The following is a 24141-nucleotide window of genomic DNA, read 5'->3' on the forward strand; positions in this document are numbered from 1 at the left end:
TTTGTTTTTTGTTGTTTTTGGTATGCCAAAGGGGAACAGGCATAGCTGTTCTGTCTGGTATATGAAATTTCAGGGGTGACGAAGTATGGGGCTTGTGGCATTCTTTTAGAAGATTAAAAGTGCCCGGGTAGCCTGCTGTGATTTTTCTAACCAGAAGATGTATTACAAGACAAGGGCTAAAATGGAATCCTCACAGTCAGCGGAAGCGTTGTCGCAGCAGCGCAGCCCCTCCGGGGCTAACAAGCGTGAGACACTGCCAGAAGAGGAAGCATCCCTGCCTTTGGCACCTGCGAGACCTGGGCTTCAAGCAGCCCGTTACTCGGAACATATGTAATCTCCAACACATTTCTTAATCTCTTTAATGTTCAGTTCCTCATCTGTGAAATGGAGAAATTAATAGCAATCGCTTAGTCTTGTACTGGGGATTAAAGTAACTGATGCCTAGCAGAATGCTTGGCAAATGGTGAAATGTTCGAAATGGTAGTGTTATTAGAATGAAAATGATGGTGTTTTATTCATTGATGTTGTAGGTAAGAGGATAAAAACTAATTTATTTTCCTTTTATTTCTATGGGAACGTGAACGTACAGAATTGTAGAGTCATGAATCTCAGCAGTGAGAGACCCCGAGACTACTTAATCCAGGCTGTATTTAGGCATACAAGATATTATTTCTACTTGGGGAATGAAGCCCTTGAGGCCTAAAATAGTGAGATTTGGTTACATAACTGTAGGTATAAAAAGGGATACTTAATCCCAAGTCACCTGCCTTTTAATGTAATGTTTCTTCTATTTCTTGATGTCTTTTTTATTATGTAAATGAGTATTATTTTGCTGATGGGAAATGTTGGCAGCATGTAATGGTTAGATGTTGCAAAGTTACTGAAGCTTTTTTTTTTTTTTTGATATGAGGTTTCTCATGTGTCAGCAAAGTATCACTTCTTCCTAGTTTTGTCTTCCCAAGGGAATAATTCTGTCTCCAAAATTAGAGGCGTGCCATTTGACCGTACTATTCTAGAATCCTTAATCCTTGTAGGTTTCAGCTGTTGCCTCTTCCCTTACTGAGCAGGGAACCCTCCAAATAGTTTCAAATGTCATTGGACCAATTTCCCTCCTCTTTCTCAGAAAACTTAAAGTGCTGTAACATGGTATCAGGATCCATGGCTCTTATTAAACTGAATTTAAGATGAAACTTTTAGCTATAAATGGTCTTAAAAGTTGGCAATTTTACATGAAGTAAGGTTAGTAATCCTTTTCCAGCTCAAATTCTAATTTGAAAAATACCCTCTGTGTCATTTAGCTGAACTTGCATGATTGGTTGAAAAAAATGACTTTATGCTGTTGCAGTAAGCATTGAACAGCCATATGAAGAAATTTCTGTATGCACGTTTAGATTTGTAAAATTGGTTAGGGTCTTTCTTTGAAAGGGGTTTTCCTCCACAAGGTGGTAATAATAACTGTGATTATATAATGTTTCGTCTACTGACAAGGGCCTCTCTGTGAATCTAGTAGAATACATACTCTAGTGTTAAACACAGACAATGACAGAACTACTAGTTTGGTGAGTAACAACCTTTTGAGTATTGTTATTAAGATTTTATTATATTGGATTACTACCAAGCCTTTTTATGGCAAATTCAATAGCATAAAATGTTAAACATTTTCTTAGCATGAAATCATGTTAAAAAAGATTTTCTAATTCATTTCTGAGTGATCATTAGAAGTCTTTTCCTTCAACTTGCTGAGGAATGAATGCACCTAATCACTTGCTTAGTTTTGTATTTGAAACATCCGCTTTTCCATTGTAAAATCCTTTGATCACTTTTACTTTCCTGGAAAAGCTTCAACATAATTAAACATCTTGTGATGATTATTATTTACTGTTGACTTGACTGGACTCTCTGATGTAATTAATCTGTGCACATGCTTGGTTGGATGGTCCATGTTGTGTCTGTCCACCTGTCTTCCATTAAGATGAAAAAGATGGTCAGCCATGGTATTCAGAAATGGCATCTGTCCCATTGCCAAGCTCTTTATCAGTCATCAGAACTCCACTGAAAATTTTCTATAATACACTTCAGATTTTGCCAGGAGAATGTGACTTTCTATGCCTTAAATAAAGATACGACACAGAAAATAAGGTTACCTTCTACAACTGAATTTTCTGATAAATAGTTCACTTATTGCCCAAGGTGTTCTGAGTTTCCCTGCTTCTGATCCTTTATTTTATCTTTTGGATAAATTTTATTTTTCCCCCTATTCTACCTCAAACAGCCATTTTTATTTGGAGAAATTCTTCCACTGTGGGAAGTATTGTTGTAAAGTGGTTATTAATAGCAATGCTGCAGCAAAGTGATACAACTAGTATTTGGGTATTTATTTGCAAAGAATCATTATTTTACAAAGGGCTCAGAATTTTAAATCAATGAACCAAAATTTTAATACATATTAAAAAAATAGTAACATTTTATAAAACATTCAAAGTACAAGTTAATAATACTATATATGCTAACCAATATCTTTGTAATAACACTGTATACATAGAAAACTGTACATAAATAAATCGAATAGATTTTAGCTACAAATGTAAAACATAATGTGAAATTATATGAAAGGTACAATCTTAAACAGCAAGGTATGTCAGCGTTAGGTTATTGTGAATCTGTGGCATGTCTTTTGTACAACAATTTTCAGCTCCTAGGCAAACTTTCTGATTCTACTCTGGTCAGGAAATGATGCAGAGATAGTTGTTAGCTAACTGTAAATTTTTACTCCAACAAGAAAATAATCTCTATTTGATAACTTTAAGGGCATCATTCTCCATTTTCTTATTGATAGTGAGCTCTAGTTTTACATTAAAGAGAACAGTTCATCTTTGTCTCCAGTTTAATCATGGAAACATGGAGATTTCAGTGCGAGGAACATCTGTAATTTTCAGTATTGGCATTTTTATATTCTACTTGTTTGAAAATCTTTGCGCTTGGATTAAGCATTTTTCCTTCTAGAGAAACTATCCATTGTCAATAGTAATTTTCTGCCTCCACTGAGAATTATGTAGGCAAAGAAGGATGCCTTCCAAATGAGTATTCTTTTGATTCTAAATATCAATACCAAGTATATCTCTGCTTATGACTCAAAATGTGAATGATTCAAGGTCCATATTTCAAAAAATATTGAACAGTTAGTTTAAACCAAAAAAATCAGTATTTTAATACATTTAAATAGCACAGTATGCCAGAATACAAATGACTGAAATATGATATCCAAATTACTAGAAGCAGTGTTTATTCTCTCACATATGATTATGTCACTGACTGGGGTTCTCCTTTCTTTCACTCCTCCACTCCCCAGTCCCGGAGTCCAGGCTGCTAGCCCACGACCTGGACTGTCTGAATGGATGTCTCCATATTATTCCTGGCTACGAAGTTGACTCTGGATTAAAAGGCATTTGCACTTTACCTGGTTGTCATTGTTGTCGTTTTTGTTGTTGTTGTTAATATAGTGCTGAGTTAATATCTGTAGCGTATGGTTAATAGGGTTTCTTGCTAGATTTTTCTTTCTGGCTGGCAAGATTCCTGCCAGTGTTTTAAACCTGCTCTCTTTCTTTCCTATTTTCTCAGCTGGATCTTTGAGCTCTCTGCTGATTCTCTAAGCTCCCAGTGACTTTGCAATATATTTACTTTTTGCTTAAGGTTACATGGTCAGTTTATGTGGCTTTTAACCAAGGCTTATGGATCATACTCTTCCATTTCTCAACTAATTATTAATTCTTTAAGGTCCACATAAAAAGCCATGTCTTCTTTGAGTACTTTCTTTATTTTCAAATTAAATATGGGTGCTCCTTGCTCTAAATTCTCCCTGATTCAATTGTGCTTCCGTTTTGCAACTTCAAATTATGCTTTACTTTTATAGATGTTCCTTTTTTTTCCCTTGCAATTGTATTTTACCTCTCCTGCTAGACTGTAAACTCTATCAGGAAAGATAATGTTTTCTTTTACTCATTTTTGCCCCATGAACATACGGAAAACAGTGCCTCTCTTATTTTGGGTATAAGAGAATATGTGTAAGAGGAGATGCAAATTATTCAGAGTTCATGTTTCCAAAATTTAAAAAGCAGTTTAAACTAACAAAAAAATGACATTTGATACATAGTTTACTGAAAGAATAAACACATTCCATCATAATTTTAATGTTTCATTAAGATGTGTGATGGGTGCAGAGGGGTCTTATGTTTCACTCAACATTTTTGAATGCCTGAAATATTTGCTAACACAAAAAAGAAAGAATAGATGAACGGTAATTGCAATTGTTAGTAAGTTTTCTATTTTATTTTTTTGTTCATCATGGTGTGATTTTAGATAGTAAAAACTTTTAAAATTTTAATTGGTGTCAAAACCCCACAAAAAAGAAACAGACTCACAGACACAGAAAACAAACTTATGGTTACCAAAGGGGAAAGGAGGGGAGAGATGAATTAGGAGTTTGGGATTAGCAGCTACAAACTACCACATATTAAATAGATAAACATCAAGATCTTATTGTACAGCACAGGGAACTATATTCAGTATCTTGTAATGACCTATAATGAAAAAAATAGACATGAGTGGGTTTGTTGCTCTGTTTCTCTGAAATCCTTTTCTCTAGATTTTGTTTGGCACCTCAAATGGCCAGCTTTGCACCAGGGTGACCTACGGTAGTGGCTAAAAACATGCAGCTCTGATCCAGACTCTGTATTCAAATTTCAGCTCTAATATTACTGACTTAATTGAACTTAAACAAGTTACTTAATATTTCTGTGTCCCAGCTTTCTTATCTCTTAGATGATGATAACAATGGTACTTAATACATATGGCTGTCGTGAGAATGAAATGAATTAATTTAGATAAAGAATTAAGGAAAATCCCGACACATTAGTCAGTTAAGCTGGGGACTTTCAAATACAAAAATAAAAGGACTGTGTCAGGACTAGAGCAATTGGCAGCACTGCCTTACCTTTTATCCTCCGTTGCCCCCCATCCTACGTGAAGTTTGGGTCTTTGGTTTTTTTGCTTCTCTCTCAGGCGTAAAAAGTCACAGCAGCTTTCCCCCAGGCAAACAATGTAGTAGTTTTTACAGATAGCAGTTTTATGGGTTTATTTTGAGGACAAATGCTGGGCACTTCTTCCTCTGTTTGGAGATGCCTGGAGGAGAAAAGAGTTGCCTGATTAAACTATTCTGTAAATAATCGCTAATACCCTGATCATGGCCGACATCTGACTTCTTTCAGTAGCTGCTAATTCTGAGTTTGGGCTGTTTTAAGCCCTCTAGGCAGATGAGCTCCTGCTTTTTGTTGGTTGTATTCTAGGCTTTGACTCCCTCTGCTTTGGTTTCTCAGTCAATATAATCCTATCCAATTAGAGATTACTTTAAAGAATCAACTTCTCTGATGTGCAAATAAAAGCTATTTTTGTTTTTTATTGTTTTATTTATTTTAGATTTATTTTTGTTTCTGATTATTAACATTTATACATCCTTAGTAATATTTCAGTTAAGGGTAGAAGGGGAAAATAAAAACACATGTTCAGTTTGATATTTTTAACTAGAATTCCTGCAAAGGTATAAACCTTGGCAAAAAAAAAAAAGTCTTCCTAAGAACATAAATAACATTTTGATAATTATAAAACTTTTTCCAGTTGATATTAACACTCCCTTCCCCTAAAAATGTGCATGTTTTTGTCCTTGTAACTTCCTTTTTACCATAAAAGTATGTGATTTTAAGACTGTTTTCTGCAGTCATTAGAATAAAGTGTGAGAAATTATGATTCCATCTTAAAACAATTTATAATTATGAACATATTATCTAACTTAAAAATGTCTAAATGTAACTGGAAGATTGTGGCTGACAAAGTGAGATGTTATCTCTAATCCATTTCATTTTCTAGAGAAGATATTGTCATTGTAGAAAGTTTATAAATATAAAGGAAGTACTAAAAGAAAGATAAAAACATCTTGAATATCCAACCCAACTAGAGAGGAGCCATGATTCCTATATAAGATAAAATAAACAAATATTTGGTACTAATATGAGTAAACAGTTGAGTCGATGATTGAACCTCATGAAGGTGCAGAAGGTGGAGTGTGAGCAAAGTGAACTTTGCATTTCTGTTCTATATATGTGGTTAGCAGATCTTGTTACAGCTGAATCTTAATAGTGAGTAGTGAGCCCATGGTCTCAGGGGACCATCTCCTTGTCACTTTGCCTCATGGTAAAAATGAATCAAAGCGGTGCTTTCTATTTCTCTTGAGGTTTGTTCTCACTTTAGGAATCAAAGGCAGATATTACATGCATTTCCAGGTATACTGGAGATTATTACATGTGATGGAAGTAGCAGATCACACAAGTGCACACACAAACACACGCACATCCTGATTACTCCATACTTTGGCTGTAGTGAATAATAATACAGGTATTAGCTTGACATATTACAAAGAAAGAGCTATTTAATACCCTGGAGACATTCTTTCGTGGGCCCTTCCCCCTAGCACATATACATTGCCTTTTGAAAACAAAATTATCACCCCTATGGATAATTAAAATGAAATTAATTAATATTTTTTAAGATGAGTTAATTGACTGTTTCTGGTTGCAGAGGATTAATGGTGCTGGACAAGCGTAACGCAGATTCAGTCAGCTGGGGGAGCTTTTCCCAATTGTCCTGCCAACATAGAGACTTGGCTACTGAAGAGTCTCCCCTCCCCCAGCCCTTTAGACAGCAGGCATTGGCCTTTAGAAGCCAGGACTCAATAGTGGTTGGGTGCATAAAGAGAGACCAAAATGAATTCAACAAAAATGTCCAATTTTGCCAGAAGGTGGAATTTTCATGTCTCTATCCCATGGTTATGGTCAAGTGATTTAAGTGAGCTTTACGAAAATAAACAAAATAACCAATATCCCCACATTATCCAAATAGGTGGAAAAGGAATCCCAGATGCTGCCATTACGGTGCTATTTCAAGGTATTAAAGTATACACAAGAGTGGAGGAAGCAAAATCCTTTCGAGTGAACAAGCACATTAAATGGACAAAGATTTCCGTATTGCGTATATACAGAGTTAGATTTAAAAAATTTTGTAGTCTGTACGTCTAGAATCCAAAAATGAAATACAAACAGTGCTGGTTTTGAGACAGTGCTTTCCCACCACCCAAGGCAAATTAGATGTTTTTTTAATCCTAGTAGTTTTTATTTTCCTCAAGTAGATTAAAGTTCTCATGCATTGATTCATTTGACATAAGCGAGCTTTTATGAGTAATGAGAAATGCAGAAGAGGAGTCAGATGACAGAAGAGAGGAGAGTTCAAAGAAATTTTTGAAAATTTATCAAGATGTAGGTAAGATACCTCATTTTACAAACATACACACACGCACACACACACATACTCAGACGCCATACAGCAGTAAAGAATATACAACCTTTTCTTTCTTCCTCTTTTCCTCTACCCCTCCTCCCTCCAAAATAAGATTATTGTTCCTGGAAGAAAACTTTTTATTTAGGTTGACTAGTCCTTTGTATACGCTATTCAAAGAACTGCACAGGGAAACTAGGAGAAAAAAAAATACTCCAAATGAACAATTCTAAAAAATATGTTATTTTGTGCACATATGTGTGCGTTTAAGGTGTCCTCTTTGCACGTGCGTAAGGTCTGTATGGAGAATAAAGCAAGCCCTGCATCTTGCTGCCTCTGCTGACAAGTAGTAGTAACTCTTAACAAAGCAGGTGTTTTGCTGATGTCTGAGAAACTTGAAAGAGACTGACATTTTGCTCTGGGAAAAAAGGAGGCTGTGGATTATTTTTCTTAGTTTGTGTCAGCGTATCTTGGAGGAATCCATTTAGTATGGGGCTCATGCCTTTAATTGCTTGAAATAGAACATCGTGGTTGTCTATCATATTTTATCACACAGAGTGCTATCAATCACAGGAGAGAGTTACATGTAGTAAAGGTTTATCTGTAGACAGACTGTGATAAAAATCTGCACCCCATATTCTGGCATACTATTTTTTGCAGGTCAGTAGACCTACTTACACAAGAGGTACATCCTTAGATAGAATTGCACTAAAGTGATCACCTGGTTTTGCAGGTGATTTTTTTAAAAAGCAGTAATAATAGTTCATGTTTACTGAGAAATTACTTTGTGTCAAGCACTATTTAAAGCATTTTAAATGCATCATCTCAGTCCTCAAATTCACCCTACAGGGCAGGTATTTTTACATTCTCCTTTCCTAAGGATGAAATAGATTTAGAGTGGTTAGCAATTTGCCTAAGTTTAGGCAGACCAGTTACCAACAGAGTCAGGGTTTGCACCTAGGACCATCTTCTCCCAGTGCCTGCATTCTTCATCCTTGCATCATGCTCTTTCCCAGTAAATGCTGGGCAGGTTATTTTTCATGTCCCTCTAAAAGGCACTCTATTTTTTTAAAACAATTTTTTATAGATAAGTTCCCTGCTCAGGTGATTTTGCTGTCTCTGTAAGACCCCCAAATCATATTGAGTCATCACACAGAGGGAAGACCTAAGAAGCTCCCAGAAAATGGAAGATTTTGAGGAGCAATCTGAGAAAGGGCAGCGTGACTATGGATCGGTAACAGAGGGAAAGCTGTTTTCTTTGAATTAAAAACTGTAGAGATAATAAAAGCAGAGATTCCAAATAAGGAGACTGAGACCTAATTACAAAGAAGCATCAGACACCCATTCATGAGATGCAGTATTTCAAAATGGTAACAAAACCAATGTTTATTCTTTCGAAATACCTTGTCATATTTTCTTTTATGGCATCACTGTTACATATATTTATATAGGGATTAAGTATGTGCTTGTGTAAGGGGTTTTCTATAGGATTCTGTAAAGGATCTATATGTTTATATATAGTTAATATGCCTTTTATTATGTTAATATGCCATGCCTATAAATAACATCTGTATGTATTGCTATATGCAGTCAGTTCTGGCGAACAATAGGGTTAGGGTATAGAATTATCTTTCAGTCATATGTAGGATATATTATATATGCAGGATATATATATATATACACATTTCAGAACACTCTATGTTAATGGGGTAAAAGATGCATTTGCTATAGCTATGCATATCTGTATATAGAATTAATATATTTAAGATGTGTCCATATTTTGCCCCAAGACTATGTCGACAATTTAATCCTTTCTTTTGGCCCTGGTCCTTTCACACTGCATGCGTTTGCATGCAAAATCTTTCAACCTCCAGCAAAGCTGATAAATTATAATGCTAACCAGATCTTAGTGTCTCTGACATTGTCTGCTTTTGCTGACGAGGAGCTCAGAATAGCAGTAATTTACTAAATCCCTTTGACTGGCTCACAGAGTATTTGGCAGGGACGAGTGGAACTGAGCAGGGGTGGATGCTGCTGGGGAGGAAACCCAGAGGAAAGAGCCCTACCTCCGACACAGGCTTCAGGATGTGAGAAACTAGGTGTTAAATTATGTGCACGCTGCATATCTGGGCAGCACCTTCCTTCTTTGAAACAGATAATTTCCCTTTCTGTTTTTTATTCAATTAAAGTATAGTCAGTTTACAACGTTGTGTCAGTTTCTGGTGTACAGCATAATACTTCCATCTTACGTGAACATTCATATATTTGTTTTCATATTCTTTTTCAAGATATTGAATGTAGTTCCTTGTGCTGTATATACAATGAGAACTTGTTGTTTATCTGTTGTATATATATTAGTTAGTATCTGCAAATCTCAAATTCCCAATTTATCCCTTCCCACCCTCTTCTTCCCCAGTAACCATAAGTTTCCTATGTCTGTAAACTTGCTTCTGTTTTGTAAATAAGTTCTTTTGTCTTTTTTTTTTTAAGATTCCACATGTAAATGATATCATATGGCATTTTTCTTTCTCTTTCTAACTTACTTCACTTAGTATGATGATCTCCAGGTCCATCCATGTTGCTGAAAATGGCATTATTTTCTTATTTTTTATGTCTGAGTAGTATTCCATTGTATAAATATACCATAACTTCTTTTCCCAGTCATCTGTTGATGGACATTTGGGTTGTTTCCATGTCTTGGCTATTGTAAATAGTGCTGCTATGAACACTGGGGTGCATGTATCTTTTTGAATTAAGGTTCACTCTGGATATATGCCCAGGAGTGAGATTGCTGGATCATATGGTAGCTCTATTTTTAGTTTTTTTGAGGAATCCCTTTCTGTTTTAAGAGCACGAGTTCACAGTGGATCTTTGTGTAGTCCTGTAGTAAGGAATGCTGGGCCAATGGCTGCAATCTATCATGTGGGCAGAATAGGGACCCATGGAATCTGAAGTATTGTAAGCGTCATCCTAGGAGCCAGTGGTTTAATGGCAATAACTTGAAATAACCAAGTCAAACATTCTACAGTATGAATCAAAAAGAAAATTCAACACCCGCAAGTCACAGAATTACTGTCTGGATATTTGTCACTACAAAGGTTAAAACGATGGACCTCTGTGTTCCTTTTATTACCAATTCTCAATATTTGAATGCCTTAGTGCGCTTAGTGAGTGCTATATGTTAATATTATTTTATATTGTTCTGACTCCTTAGAGTAATTCTGAGGCTTAGTTATATTTTCCCCATTTTGTGGGTAAGTTAATGTGACTTAGAGCGATTGAGTAATTTGTCCAAGGTCACAGAGTTATTAAAGTAGTGTAGACAGGATCATTACCTGAATGTGTTCGATGCTAAAACCTATAGTTTTTTTTTTATTATGTTACCTTATTTCATTGCTAGAAACAGCAGATTATCTATTAACGGGGCTAGTTGCTTGATTTTCCTATTAAAATCTTCCTTGTGCATTTCTTCTGTGTGAAACATACCATGAGTGCACTTTAGATAATTGCTTTGCATTTTTTGATTAAGCATTTACCACACTTTATAATGAAATAATCTGACCTTATTTACACTGTACATTTAATGTTAGGAAGCCCAGCTCTCCTAGCTTGTATCATATAAAGCTAGAGCTAACTTTATTTCCCATAGTCAAACAGTAAAATGTTAGGGGCGAAGCAGTGATTTTCATATGTTAACATAAAATTTTAAAATAACTGATATTACATAGACACGATTTATGTTTCATTATATAACCTTGGCATATTTTAACATATGTTGTGTTATGTACTAGTCTGCTTATCAGCCCTAAGAGAGAAGGGGGATAATTATAGAAGAAAAGAAAAGAAAAAAAAATATGATCCTGAAACTGTGTGACCAAAAGAAACATTGAGCATAAATTCACAAGTGAAACTATTTTCAAATGTCATGCTGATGGTGAAACTCTTCTCGAGTGAGATTTACCTGATACTATTCTCTGTTCTTCTAATTTGATTTTTTATTTCTCTCCATTTTACTTTTATTAAGACCCTTGGTTTCAATGGGAGTTGAGACAGTCTACTTTGCTGTCATTCTCCCTTTCTTAAGACAGGTAGCCTATTATGCAGATTGCTATGATCTTCAAAGGAAGAAAATGAAACCAAGAAAGAGAACGTAGGGAAGGCATTAAGGGACTGTGAGAGTTCTGTGAACCAGGCAAATTGTGACAGAAAAAGAATCAGAGTCAAATGCTCAGGGTTATTCTTATAAGATTAGTTCTTTGGTTTTTGAAATGTGCATTTCTTATCCTGCAAATTGCATGAGTATAAAGGAATCAGACACTTGTCTTTCAATGTGACAAGAATTTTGGAAAACATTGCCCCTTGAGAATGCTAAGCAAAATTATTCATGTTAAAACAAAACTTTTTCAGAATCTAAGTTTATGCTTTTTTTTACATATGTACTGAAATATCATCCCCATCCCCCTTTGAAATTCATCTTATCTTGCAAAATCCTGCTACTAGGCTACAGCCCTCACTGTGAAAGCTTCCCTAATTTCCATACCTCCCCCACTCCCAGTCTACTTCCACCAGACAGAATTAATTACAAGTTCTTTGTCCTTCTCACAGTACACAACTAGTCTTTCCCTTTACTATTATTTAACTCTGCCTTGTATTATAATCAGTTATGGATCAATTTTCGGGGTTTAAAGTGTGGAGTCCTTGAAAGCATGCTTACCCAAGTCCACCCACCCATTAACCTTAAGTGCCTGGCATACAGTGTTTGCACAGTTTTTGTTACCTTGAAACTGAATTAAATGGTATTTCCCAGCTAATTCTCAGGACACTTTTACAAAGCGTAGAATTGAAGTACAGAACTGAGATTATTTAGTAAATCTGGGTGTTAAAGTTCTGTGTTCCCATATGTCCGAAGCCACCCTGCAAATGCATGCTGAGACCACTTCAAAAGCTGCCTGGGATGCTTTTTAACGATACAGATCCATGGACCTCAAACTCCATGGTAGCTTCTGATGCCTGTATTTTCAATAAGATCCCCTGTTGCTATTGATGCACAACCAGGTTTGCTGACTGATGGTTATAGGCAAAGCGAAATAAAGTACTGAAAAATAATCACAGCATATATTCATTTATTTTTTCAAATATTGTGTATGGGTCTCTAATTGCACATAGTGCACAAAAATAGTGTTTATTATTGCCTCTTCCATTAAGATGTAAGCTGCATGAGAGCAGGAAATGTCTCTGTGTTATTTACCCCTGAAATGAAATGCCCAGCACAGGGGTAGTACAGCCCCTTCCTAATTTGTCTCTCCTGATTTCAGCCAGTGGCAGGAATTATTTTTCCTAGTCAAGGTTTGATCATACAATTTCCCGTTTGTAAGCCTAAAGCTCCCTTTCTCTCACAGAGAGGCTTTCAAACCAGAGTTTAATATGCATTAAATAGAAGTTAGGAGGCTTAACAATATATTATTTTCATGGGTCTCCCCACAGAGATTCTTTCCCATTTGATCTTGGCGGGGGACAAACAGGGCAGCTCCACAAGTAATTCTTAATCACAGCCAGTGTTGAAAATACTCAAAAAAAGATAGTCAAAATATCTTGATATGGCACTCAGGATACTTCAAAATTGGACCCTGATTATTGCCCCAGGTTCTTTCTCATAAGACATTAAACTCAGTGTATGAGCCTGATGAGAATACTTGCAATTTCCCAGACAAGAAATAACCTTCGTTCTCCCCAGGAATTACATGTAATTCCCCATTTCCAGGATACTCTTCTATCTCATCATCCGTATTCAGTGAAGCTGTAAGTATGACTCAAGATCTGGTACTAAAGGTACCCATGCTGTACAGCCACGTGCTTCCTCTAGAATGAATCACTGCCTTCACTATGCTCCCCCAGAGAGTTCTTGCCTCTTGCAGCATCCATTTCATGATATCATCGTATTTTTGTTGGCCTCTCCCATTTAAAGATTGTTACCTTATTGAAGCACATTTACATGCATATTCACACATGTTTCATCTTATATCATTATCTTTTTTAAATTCTTATTTTTTATTGAAGGTAATTGACATACAATGTTAGTTTCAGGGGTATAGCAAAGCAATTCAGTTACACATATACATACACATATATATATATATATATATGTGTGTGTGTGTATATATATTCATTTTCTTTTCTGTATCATTATCTTTTTGAATACTAATGGGCATATGATGCGTGCTCAATAAATATTTGTTGAATTTCATTAAAGATATTTTACAATCTAGTATGTGCATATACTTAATAATATGGTTGACATTATAAGTACTAATTGAGTCTATAATAATAATTAGCAGTAAGTTTGTGAGTACCAAACAAATGGAACTTAATTACAATAGTGTGCATATTTTAAAAACAATAGTTCGGTGATTTTTTTGTACCTAGTTTTCCAAATAACAGCTTTATTTCTCTAATTAATTTCTTTAATTTCCTCTTTACCAGTCAGCCAGGAGAGCAAGAACATCCATTTATATCCTAAGTCCTCTACTACCATATATTTGCATAAAATTAATGAAATTAGAAAGGTGATTCTATTTTTAAATGATTAAGTTGGCACTTTATAATTGTTTGTTAAATAAATGCCTGAATAAATTATTAACCTGGAACTATGTCTAAAGTGTGTTAAATCAGGTGTTTACAAAGAGAAAATATCAGTGAAATATCTTAAGTTTTAAAAACATTTAATGTAACTTTTTGCTATATTAATGTTTTACAAAAAAATGTGATTTAAGTTGAATTATAATAATCTACCCTGTTTTGGGTCATTTTCAAAGGGAGAAGGGAATTCTTACAGCATAGCTTATTGAAAGTAATGGAAATAGATTATACAAGCTTTTCCTTTCTTCATTCTTTAGAGTTAAAAAAGGCTCTAAAACCTGAAGAAAGACAGCCATTGATTCCTATGCTTTACTAAACTCCAGTATGTTATATTGGACTATCCAGCATACTCCACTCAGGGTGGAAAATAAATACGTTAGTTGTTTTTTGGAGTTACATTTAGCGATGAAAACAGGAAGATTTACTCTGAATCTATAAATTAGGCCAAAAAAATCTGACATCCTGCTTTTAGGACTTGTGTTTCCGTTTGTCACTTCAGTCTCATTTCATATGGATCTCTGAGCTTGTAACAGTGAAAGTGCCCCTCTTTCTGCTTTAGGAAACTTATTTGGCTGTAACCTGGTCAGGATTTCTGTGATGTTTCATTAAATAGGAAAATGTATAGACATATTATTTCTTGTTTTGGAAGTTGTGTCCCCCTCTTAATGCACAGGAATTGTCTCATATTTAGCTTTGGGGTTTTGGTGTTTTATTTTCATCTTTTAAATACTTACTACAAAAATAGCTTATTTTGAAGAACAAATTCATTTATGTAGGTGTGGCTGAGCAATGTTCTTAATATATAAATATGATAATTTTTTAGTGATACCTTTTTGGTATCTTCCTTAGAATGTGACTAAGAAACTCTAGTACACAAACCTCAACGATTTCTACAACGTTGAATTGAATTCTGCAAGGGAGAAGAATTTCTTCGTTGACAGTTGGAGCTACAATTTTCTGAACCCTGAAATGTTTGCAAAAATCTTCAGAGTAATTGATCTATGTCTTTCTTTGTTTTTATTCCAGTTCCCTCTTGTAATGTCACATTATTGAACACTAGTATATCTTTTCATGCAAAAGACCCAAATTGTATTCATTGTGGCAAAGTTCTTGTATGGATGATTTTTAAGTTGGGTAGCTGGTGGCATACTGGGAGTGTCAGCTCCAAGAAAATGGTTAGCTCCAAGAACCTGGAGAGATTTTAAAAACTTCTCTTGGAGTTAACTGGTTTAAATAAATCTGTAGTAGGAGGAGACAAAATTTTTACTAGATTGCCTGGAATATTTTCTTAAATTAATAGTTTTTATTGATGATGTTAACCAAATTAAAGGACAAATTAATCAATGAAACACTGTAGCTAGCCTAGGAAAATATGTTACAGAGAAGACAATTTCTTCTGATGTATGTGCCCCAGTGTCCACGATAGGGAGACATAGAATACAGGCAATCCTGTACCTGTCATCTTCCCTAATAAGTTAATGAATTTATCTTGCTTGGTGTATCAGTCTTCTGTGAATTCAACTATTATAAGCACACTGACAGTAATTAATCATTTGTAAGTATACCTGTACATTCTAGATTCTAGATCTTTAAGAATTGGGCCACTCATACTATCAAACTATCACATGCCCCTATTTAAAATTCAAGGAGAATTAAAATGCCATGTCTCTCCTCTTGCTTTACAAGCTTTTTAAATTTAGCAGGACTAGTCTAGGTTATTTCAAATATGTGTACAAATTATTAGTTGCATCATCCTTAGAGATGGAAGCTGCTTTTTATGGAAATATTATATGTATAACTTACTCGAGGTGAGAAATTACCCTGCATTACAAAAAAAGATATGCCAAGAACATACAGGAAGTGTGAATAGAATCAAATAAATTGTGAAAGCAAAAATCCTGACGCAAAGTAAAGACAGAAAAGCCACGAGAAATATGGCTTAGGCTCACCGTGGCTATGCATGGTTGGTGTCAGGTTAGAGCCACTTTCTACTGAACGTAACAAGCGGACTAAAGAATGCTTCTGATCTACCACCAATTTCCTTACCCCTTTTGGCCCTGGCAATGGCTTTCTATGAAGGATTGCCTTCAAACAAATGCACATTTATTGTGTTATTATTAGGAGAAGTTCTCCAGTTATTTCTTTAAAATTTTAGGTTCTTAAAAAAGAAAGGTGGTTTTAGCCATAGGAGAGTAACAGGTATTGGGTTTTCTCTCCAGACTTCAACAAGTACAATATTAAATAGAAATTATGAGTGTTTTCCACTCACCAGGCAACAGATAGCACAGAGCGATAATTTTTAATAGAAGGCAAATACATAAAGTGAGTTTCAAATTCAATCTAACTTTCTGCCTAAGGGACACTTTCTAAACCCATGGCACAAAACCATGAACCCAAAGAGATACCAGTAGCCTGTCTGGGTGAAGGGAAATGGGAGCTCCAGGCTATCGAGTTAGGTAGAATTTGTGGGGACAGGGTTTTAGAGAAGAGGGAGAGGCTCAGAGAAGTAACACCAAAATCTACACTGAGTTCCCTTGAGATTTTGTCAGAATATTAAGCTACATATACTTGGGAAAAACTTGAGGCCCAGAGGAAAACAGCTACTGCTGGCTGCTGTGATAAGCAGATATTCTGGAGATCACACAGTCTTTGGGGACATTAGCCTTCTCAATAGCAGAGAGAAAGATTTCATTGAACAGAGTCGATAGCTCAAAAAGTCCATGCCTTTGCAATAGGACTACTCTGTTATATACGCTTTATCAGAACCTAGAAACAGTCCTTGGAGGATCAAGCTGGTATACCACCAAGTTGTCTGCCAGAACACATATCAAAATTCTTTAAAGGAAGACCGAAAAATGCGAGTACTCAGCAACGTAGCATTCGCAGAGTTCAGAATACAGTGAAAGTTACTACATATGCAAAGAAGCAGAAAAAAAATGACCCATACATAGGAGGGAAAAAGTAGTTGTTAGAATTTGTTGCAGAAATGACAAGAATGTTAGGGTTATCAAGAAAGGAATTTAAAACAACTATTATAAATATTTAAAGATTTGGAGTAAAATATGACATGATGAATATACTGATGGGAAATCTTAGCCAGGGGTGTATAAATTGTTAAAAAAAAAAGACTAGGACATACTAGAACTGAAAAATTAATATATTAAATAAAAACATTACTGGACTGAGTTAATAGAACATTTGAGTCTGTAGAAGAAAGGACCAGTGATCTCAAAGACAGATGTACCAGGAAGTATTTAGGGAGTATCTGTACCTCCTTTTCAATTTTGCTGTGTATCTAAAACTGATCTAAAAAAATAAAGTCTTAAAAAATGAATAACCCAAAAGATGTTTACAAAAAAAAAAAAGGAAAGAATCAAGAAGAGATGAAACAAATAATAAAGACAATAGGTTTACACTTAAACATATCAAAGTAACCTCACGAAATAAATTTAATAAACTAACGCCACAAAATAAAAGTCAGAGATTTCAGATTGGATAATAACAAACAAAATTTAACTACTTCTCAAATTAGACCTATCTTAATTTAAAGGTATGAATAGATCAAAAGTAAGATAAAAATGATGTACCATAAAAAATCTTACTCTGAGAGATCTGGAGTGTCTGTATTATTCCAAATGATATTTTAAAACATGGATTATTACCAGAGGTAGAGAGGGCCTCAAGGCTTCTGCTTCAGCAAATGGGCAGCAGACCATGACCCTGATAGGGAAGAGATGGCCACGGAGCAGAGATGGCCATGGGGCAGAGGGGAAGCCCTGCCCAAAGCTGGATCCCAGCCCCTCCTTGTCTAGTCCCGCTGCCTAGGAAGGTGACGGCTGCTGGCACACTCTGAGGAAAGACATGACATGTGTTCACATCAAATGAGCTCTCCCGCCAGAGCCGCTGGGCACAACAGATTATATATGAATGCTCCCACATCAGGACACTCTTCAAGACCTCATAGAAACTGTTTCACCTAATTTCATGGAGATAAAGATAAGCAAAAAGAAAAGAAATAAGAATTTGTCTCAACTGATGAAAGAGCAAGAGAAGACCCCTGAAAAAGCAACTAAAGAAAAATAAAACAAAAATTAACTAGATGAAGAATTCAAAGCATTAGTAATAAGAATGCTAACTGAATGAGGGAAAAGAATAGAAGAACACAATGAGAATTTTTAACAAGAAACTAGAAAGTATAAAAAAGAACCAGTCAGAACTTCAGAATACAGTAGCTGAAATGAAAAACACTGAAAGAAACGAACTGTAGACTAGATGATACAGAAGAACACAAAAGTGATTTGCAAGATAGAATAATGGAAATCACTCAATCAGAACAGCAAAAAGAAAAATTTAAAAAATGAAAACAGTTTGAGGGATCTTTGAGATAGTATCAAGCATACCAACATTCCCATTATAGGGGTTCCAGGGGATGAAGAGGGAGAAAAGAGTGTCAAAAATGTCTTTAGTGAACATATGGCTGAAAAAATCCTGACCCTGAAGAAGGAAACAGATATCCAGGTCCAGGAAGCAGAGTGGGAATTTGAGCCTTATGGATACATTAGTTAACTCGATTGTCATCACGTTGTCACTGGTATAAATGTGTACTGAAACTTATAAAATTTACACTTTATATTTGTGTAGTTTTTATATTAGTTATGTTTCAATAAAGTAGTAAAAATCGTATGATTAAAATAGTGGAAAATCACATAAAATTATTAGGTATAAATCTAAGTCTCTTCGACAAATGATTCTTCAAAATGCTCCGGCATATCAGCTATCCAATAACCTCAGCCCCTATCACACATAATATAAAATGTTAATATAAGGTGGATCACAGGCATACCTTTGAAGGCTACAATTATGTTTCTAGAAGAAATCATAGGATATTATCTTTTGGATTTTGGAGTAGTCAGATATTTCTTAAACACGACAAAGAATGCACTAACCATAAAAAAATAATATATTAGACATCATTCAAAATAAACTATTACAAAATACATTGTTTAGAAGTGGATAGACAAAACCACAGATCACAGGAATATTTTCTCAATACATGAATATGACAATGGACTAGGGATTAAGTGAATATAGTAAAGTCCTCCTAAATGTTAATAATAAAAACTATTCAAAAAATGATAAGTGTTTGACCAGACATTTCACAAAGTGACTTATATGAATGATAATAAACTCACAGAAAAGTGTTTATTAGTTGTAAGGGAGATTCAAATTAAAATCGATGAGGTACCATACATTTATTGCTAAGACAAAATAACATAAAATAAAAATAAACTCTAATATCATCAATTATTGGCAAGGATGTGATACAGCTGAGATTCTTATACATTGGTTGCTGAAGTGCTAAACTGATCTGGGAAAATACTGGTAATTTCTTGTAAAGTCATACATACATCTGTCTCACAATCCAGTAATTCATGTGTGTTTTTATTGATAAATTAGAATAGTAAATGTACTTGAAAAGACTTGAACATCAAAGTTCATAAAAATTTTATTCAGAATAGTTAAAAACTGGCAATAATCCAAAAGTTAGTCAACAAGAAAATGGATAACATTGAGGTGTATTTATACAAAAGAATAATATTTATTGACAAAAAAGGGATGAACGACTGATACATCCAGCAACATGTAGAATGTCATAATAATGAGCAAAATAATTCATAGTAAAATAGTATATCTGTTATGATTTTACCCTTTAAAATTGTAGAACAGATAAAACACATTTATGGTGACAGATACCTTAACAGGGCTTGTCCATGGAGGGGTGCACGACTGACTGGGCAGGGGCATGAGGGAAGCTTCTCTTGTGATTTAAATGTTCTGTATCTTGAAATGAATGTATTTGCAAAGTTATCAAACTGTTCAGTTATAGTCTATGCATTTGACTAAGTAACAGAGGAAATTTCACAAATATTATATGTTTTTCTCATATTTAAAACATTAATCTAAACTGAGTTTTTAAAATCTTGAGTCATGAATAAGAAATTCATATACTGTGTGCTTGTTCTCTAGCTCCAGTTTATCTACATCAGTGTCTTACTTTCACATAATTCTGTGCTTCTAATTAGAGACTCTAAGTTATTGGAGGTGTAAAAAAAATCATTAGAAGACTGATTAAAAAGTCTGGAGTGCTGGCACGTGTCACCACAAGAAACATCTTCTTTTCCTACAAATCGAAATGGAATCGACCAAATACCTGCTTTGTCGTTTTTGTCTTTCAGTTTACTTTTTATTAAACAATACGTATACATGTTTAAAGAAGTCGTGTAATACTGAAAGACTTCTCTGAAAAACAGCTGTCTGTTGCCCACTGTTTCTGTCTCCCAAAATATCTGGTTACTGCTACTTCTTAAATTATCTAGGTAGATTCTATTGTATATATCCTCCTTTTATGGGAGCTGAGAGGCTCTCTTTTTTGCATACATAGGCCATCCCCACTTCTGCCTTTTTCATTCTCTCACTATACTCTATAAAGTTTTATTTAGTAAAGTGATGTTAGCACTTAGGGTATTATAATTATGCATATATTTATAACCACAGAATAGTTTCTTTCTTGAATTGTTTTGGTTTATTCTGCAATTATTATTCTTATTATTGCTTAATTTTTGCACATCAGCTGGCGTTCCCCCCAATATACTTCAATCTTTCAATAGCTCATAATATTTTTTTTTCCAGTGCCCAAACACAGAAGTCAGTGTTCTAAATTTCATTCTCTTGGTAGCTTTCACCCCCTCCCCTTCCTCGCCTGCAGCAAATCTGGAAAGATGGCTGTTAATTCCAGAGTGCGACTGCTGTCCTGGGAAGTCACTTTTCTTCTCCTTTGTTGGCTCCCTTAGCAAAAGATCCCAGGTCTTTCTTTTTCACCTGTGTCATCTTTGTATTCTCTCTGTCCTTGTAAATTAACGATTTCTTTATGTCTCTCCTGCAATTTCAATTAGGTTTGGGAGAGGGTAAAAAGATAAACCCCTGTGCTCACTATGCCATTTAGACAAACTTCCTGAGCACTTGTTTTCTATTGTTCTCTACCATTGTTCTTTTAATAAGAAAAAAGTACTAAACCTAAGAAGAACAAATGGAAAAAGTATTTGGTTGTTGGGTCGTGTAACCCAATCTTGATGTATGAATAAATGGCAGTCAATTAAGTTACTGAGCCAAAGGACACAAAACCACCCATTATCCCCCAGCCCAGCCTAAATACTGTTGTGAATCCATTACTTTTGATCATTATTACACTGTTAGTACTTTCTGCTAAAGACAATTACCCTTAACATAAAGGATCTGGAAACAGTGACATCATGTTATTATTATAAGGAAACACCTGTAATGAAAAAGAATATGAAAAGGAATATATGTATGTATAAATGCTCATACCAGAAATACACAACATTGTAAATCGACTATACTTCAGTTAAAAAAAGTAATTAGGCACTTGCCACAGAAAAGAAGTATATTCTGTTCATTATATAGAAAATGGAACTAAAAGTTCCTTGTATTGTTACTTTGAAGAAAGATGAAATTTTGCATATAGGGTAATTTTGAATTACAAATTGTTATTAAAAATAGAGGTTTGTTAACATGCCACATTAAACAAAAAGAAACATGTCATTGGCTGGAGTGACTTGTCTGCAGCAAATGAAAAGTAACATGGAAAAACTATTTTTCCTCTTTGGAAAAGGGATAGATACAAGGGATAAGGCCTGGAAGGTAGATAAAATTGTACAGGGAGGGGTAATGGTGATGGGACCTTGACAATCTAAAAAAAAATGAGGACACTAGTTCCATGTTTTAAGGAAGTTCTGAAGGGAGCAGCGTCTGCTTCTTGGCTGCATCACAGCAGTGGTTAGGCTATTGATAAATATAGAAGTGCAATGAGTTTCGATGTATTTCCATTTTTTTGCAAATACAGTTCATGGATTTACTGACCAAAAGTACTTTTGAGGTATGTGACATTGTCTGAAAGATATGGGGATGTAATTACCAATCCTTCTGATAGCTACACATGGAGGCATGTGCTATTTCGGCGTTAAAAGCTAAAGAATAAAGTCTGTAAGTTGATGCTGTCTCACAGAATATTCTATGGTAGTACAAAGGAAGTGTTATGACATCAGTATGTTTTTATTTATTAGGAGAGGAATTAATTTGTAGCTTAGACCATTGAAAAAGAAGCATCACTTCCCCGTTTGCAAATTTAAAGCAGAGATGCAGAAGAGAGGAGATATTATCCAGAGCACTCAGTGGGCAGAAAGACCAAAGCTCAGTGGGCAGAAAGACCACTTCTGGGAACATTTAACATGTGACTAGTGATGGCATTCTGTGGAGCATATTGGAAGGATCAGATATATTTGATAATGTTTCTAAATTAAAAAAAAAAAACTTAAGCAACTGCAAATCATCAGTAAATTTTCAACAAATAGTAGTGAGCAGCATTAGGCTAAGAGGCATTTATAGCACAGAATTTTGTAGAACAAACCTTCAGCACAAAACACATGAAACAGAGAAAACAGGGCCAACAGGTGTGGGCAGTCACACATTCTCCTCTAAGAGTCTCATTGATCGTTTATATAATTATATAAAATTGTATAAAAATTCCTTTATATACAGTTTATAATTGCTTCATATAATTTTGTATAAATTAATTATACAGAAAACTAGACATAATGATCACTTCTTGGAGATCAGATAGTCTCAATTAGTCCTTAAGTCTGGCTTCATATTATTTCTGAGATACTGTTATAGTCAGATATCTGTACTGGATGGATGGTGTATGTGTATTGGCATATAGAGATTCTGGTACTCAAAGTGGGCAAAACTTGATAAAGTCTCCTATATTGCAGGCTCCTCTGATGAGATTCATTTTTGACTGGACATAGTCTATGTCTCACATAGAAAATTTTTACTTGTTTTAGGGTCAGATATATATATATATATATATAATTATTGGCCCTTCTCCAGGTTCAACAAGGCTGGTGCTCCTATCGTTTTGTTTTTGTTTTTGTTTTTGTTTTGTTTGTTTGTTTTTCTGACAGAAAAAGGGTAGAGGAAGCAGGAGAGAATAGTTAAAGTTGGTGTCTTCAATGTCTTTTGACTCTTTGCCTTGGCAATGGAGTGACACAGAAGACAAGAAGAAGGAAGAGAGAATATTACTGAGATGTATATTCCTTTAGCAGTTACCTCACCTGGTTAATATGACCAAATCAGTAAAGAGACGGTGGAGTGGATATTGATAACAATATTGGATTTTAAAAAAAAATTTTCGTAGTATAGTTTATTAACCCAATATGTCCAAACTACTATCAATTTGACATGTAAGGAATATAAAAATTATTAACTTTTTTAATTCTACTTTTTGTACTAAGTCTTTTAACTCATACATGTATTTTACACTTGCAGTGTATCTCAGTTTGAAAGAATACTGTGTATTGATAAGCTTACCTAAACAGATCCCTTTGTGGGGGATGAGGGTGGGGTTATGACTGTAAATTACACATAGAAGAGTGGGTCACTACCACACACAGGTTGTACCGTGAAAACTTTATTCATTTTCTTTCTCCAGGCATCTCTGTCTTGGAAAAACTGAATCCAGTGACTCTCAGGCTCTAAAACAATTTCTTAGGCTATTTAACTTCTTTACTTTTTCTTATGTAACCCAAATGTCACCAGCTTCTCCAGTCTGCCTCTGCGAAAGGTGCCTGCCTCAAGCAGTTTTTGAGGTTTTCAGATACTGCCTAAAGGTAATCCTAATCAAATCTCGAAACATCTTCTGCCCAGAAACCCATCTTGCCCCTACATCGTTGCCTCTGCCACAGCCATCAAAGAGTCTAAAGAAACTGCTTTTCAATTGGACAATGCTGTCTTCTGCAGGCCACCTCCGCTCCTAGCCCGCTGTGGCTTCAGGGAATACTGATGCTCCTATCTTCCCACAGAACTCACAAGACCACATTTTGCTTCATGAAAAGACTTAACATGTGGTTTAGAAATAATAGAAATAAAGCCTAAAGACCTACCTATAACTGCTATTCAAAGTAGAACTTAGAACTCATAAGCTCAGACCTGACCTCAGAATTCTGCACCAGGCTGGCTTCTTACTCAGCTTCTGAAATGTCCCTGCAT

This window comes from Camelus ferus, chromosome 10 (assembly GCF_009834535.1).
Source record: "Camelus ferus isolate YT-003-E chromosome 10, BCGSAC_Cfer_1.0, whole genome shotgun sequence".
Classification (NCBI taxonomy): domain Eukaryota; kingdom Metazoa; phylum Chordata; class Mammalia; order Artiodactyla; family Camelidae; genus Camelus; species Camelus ferus.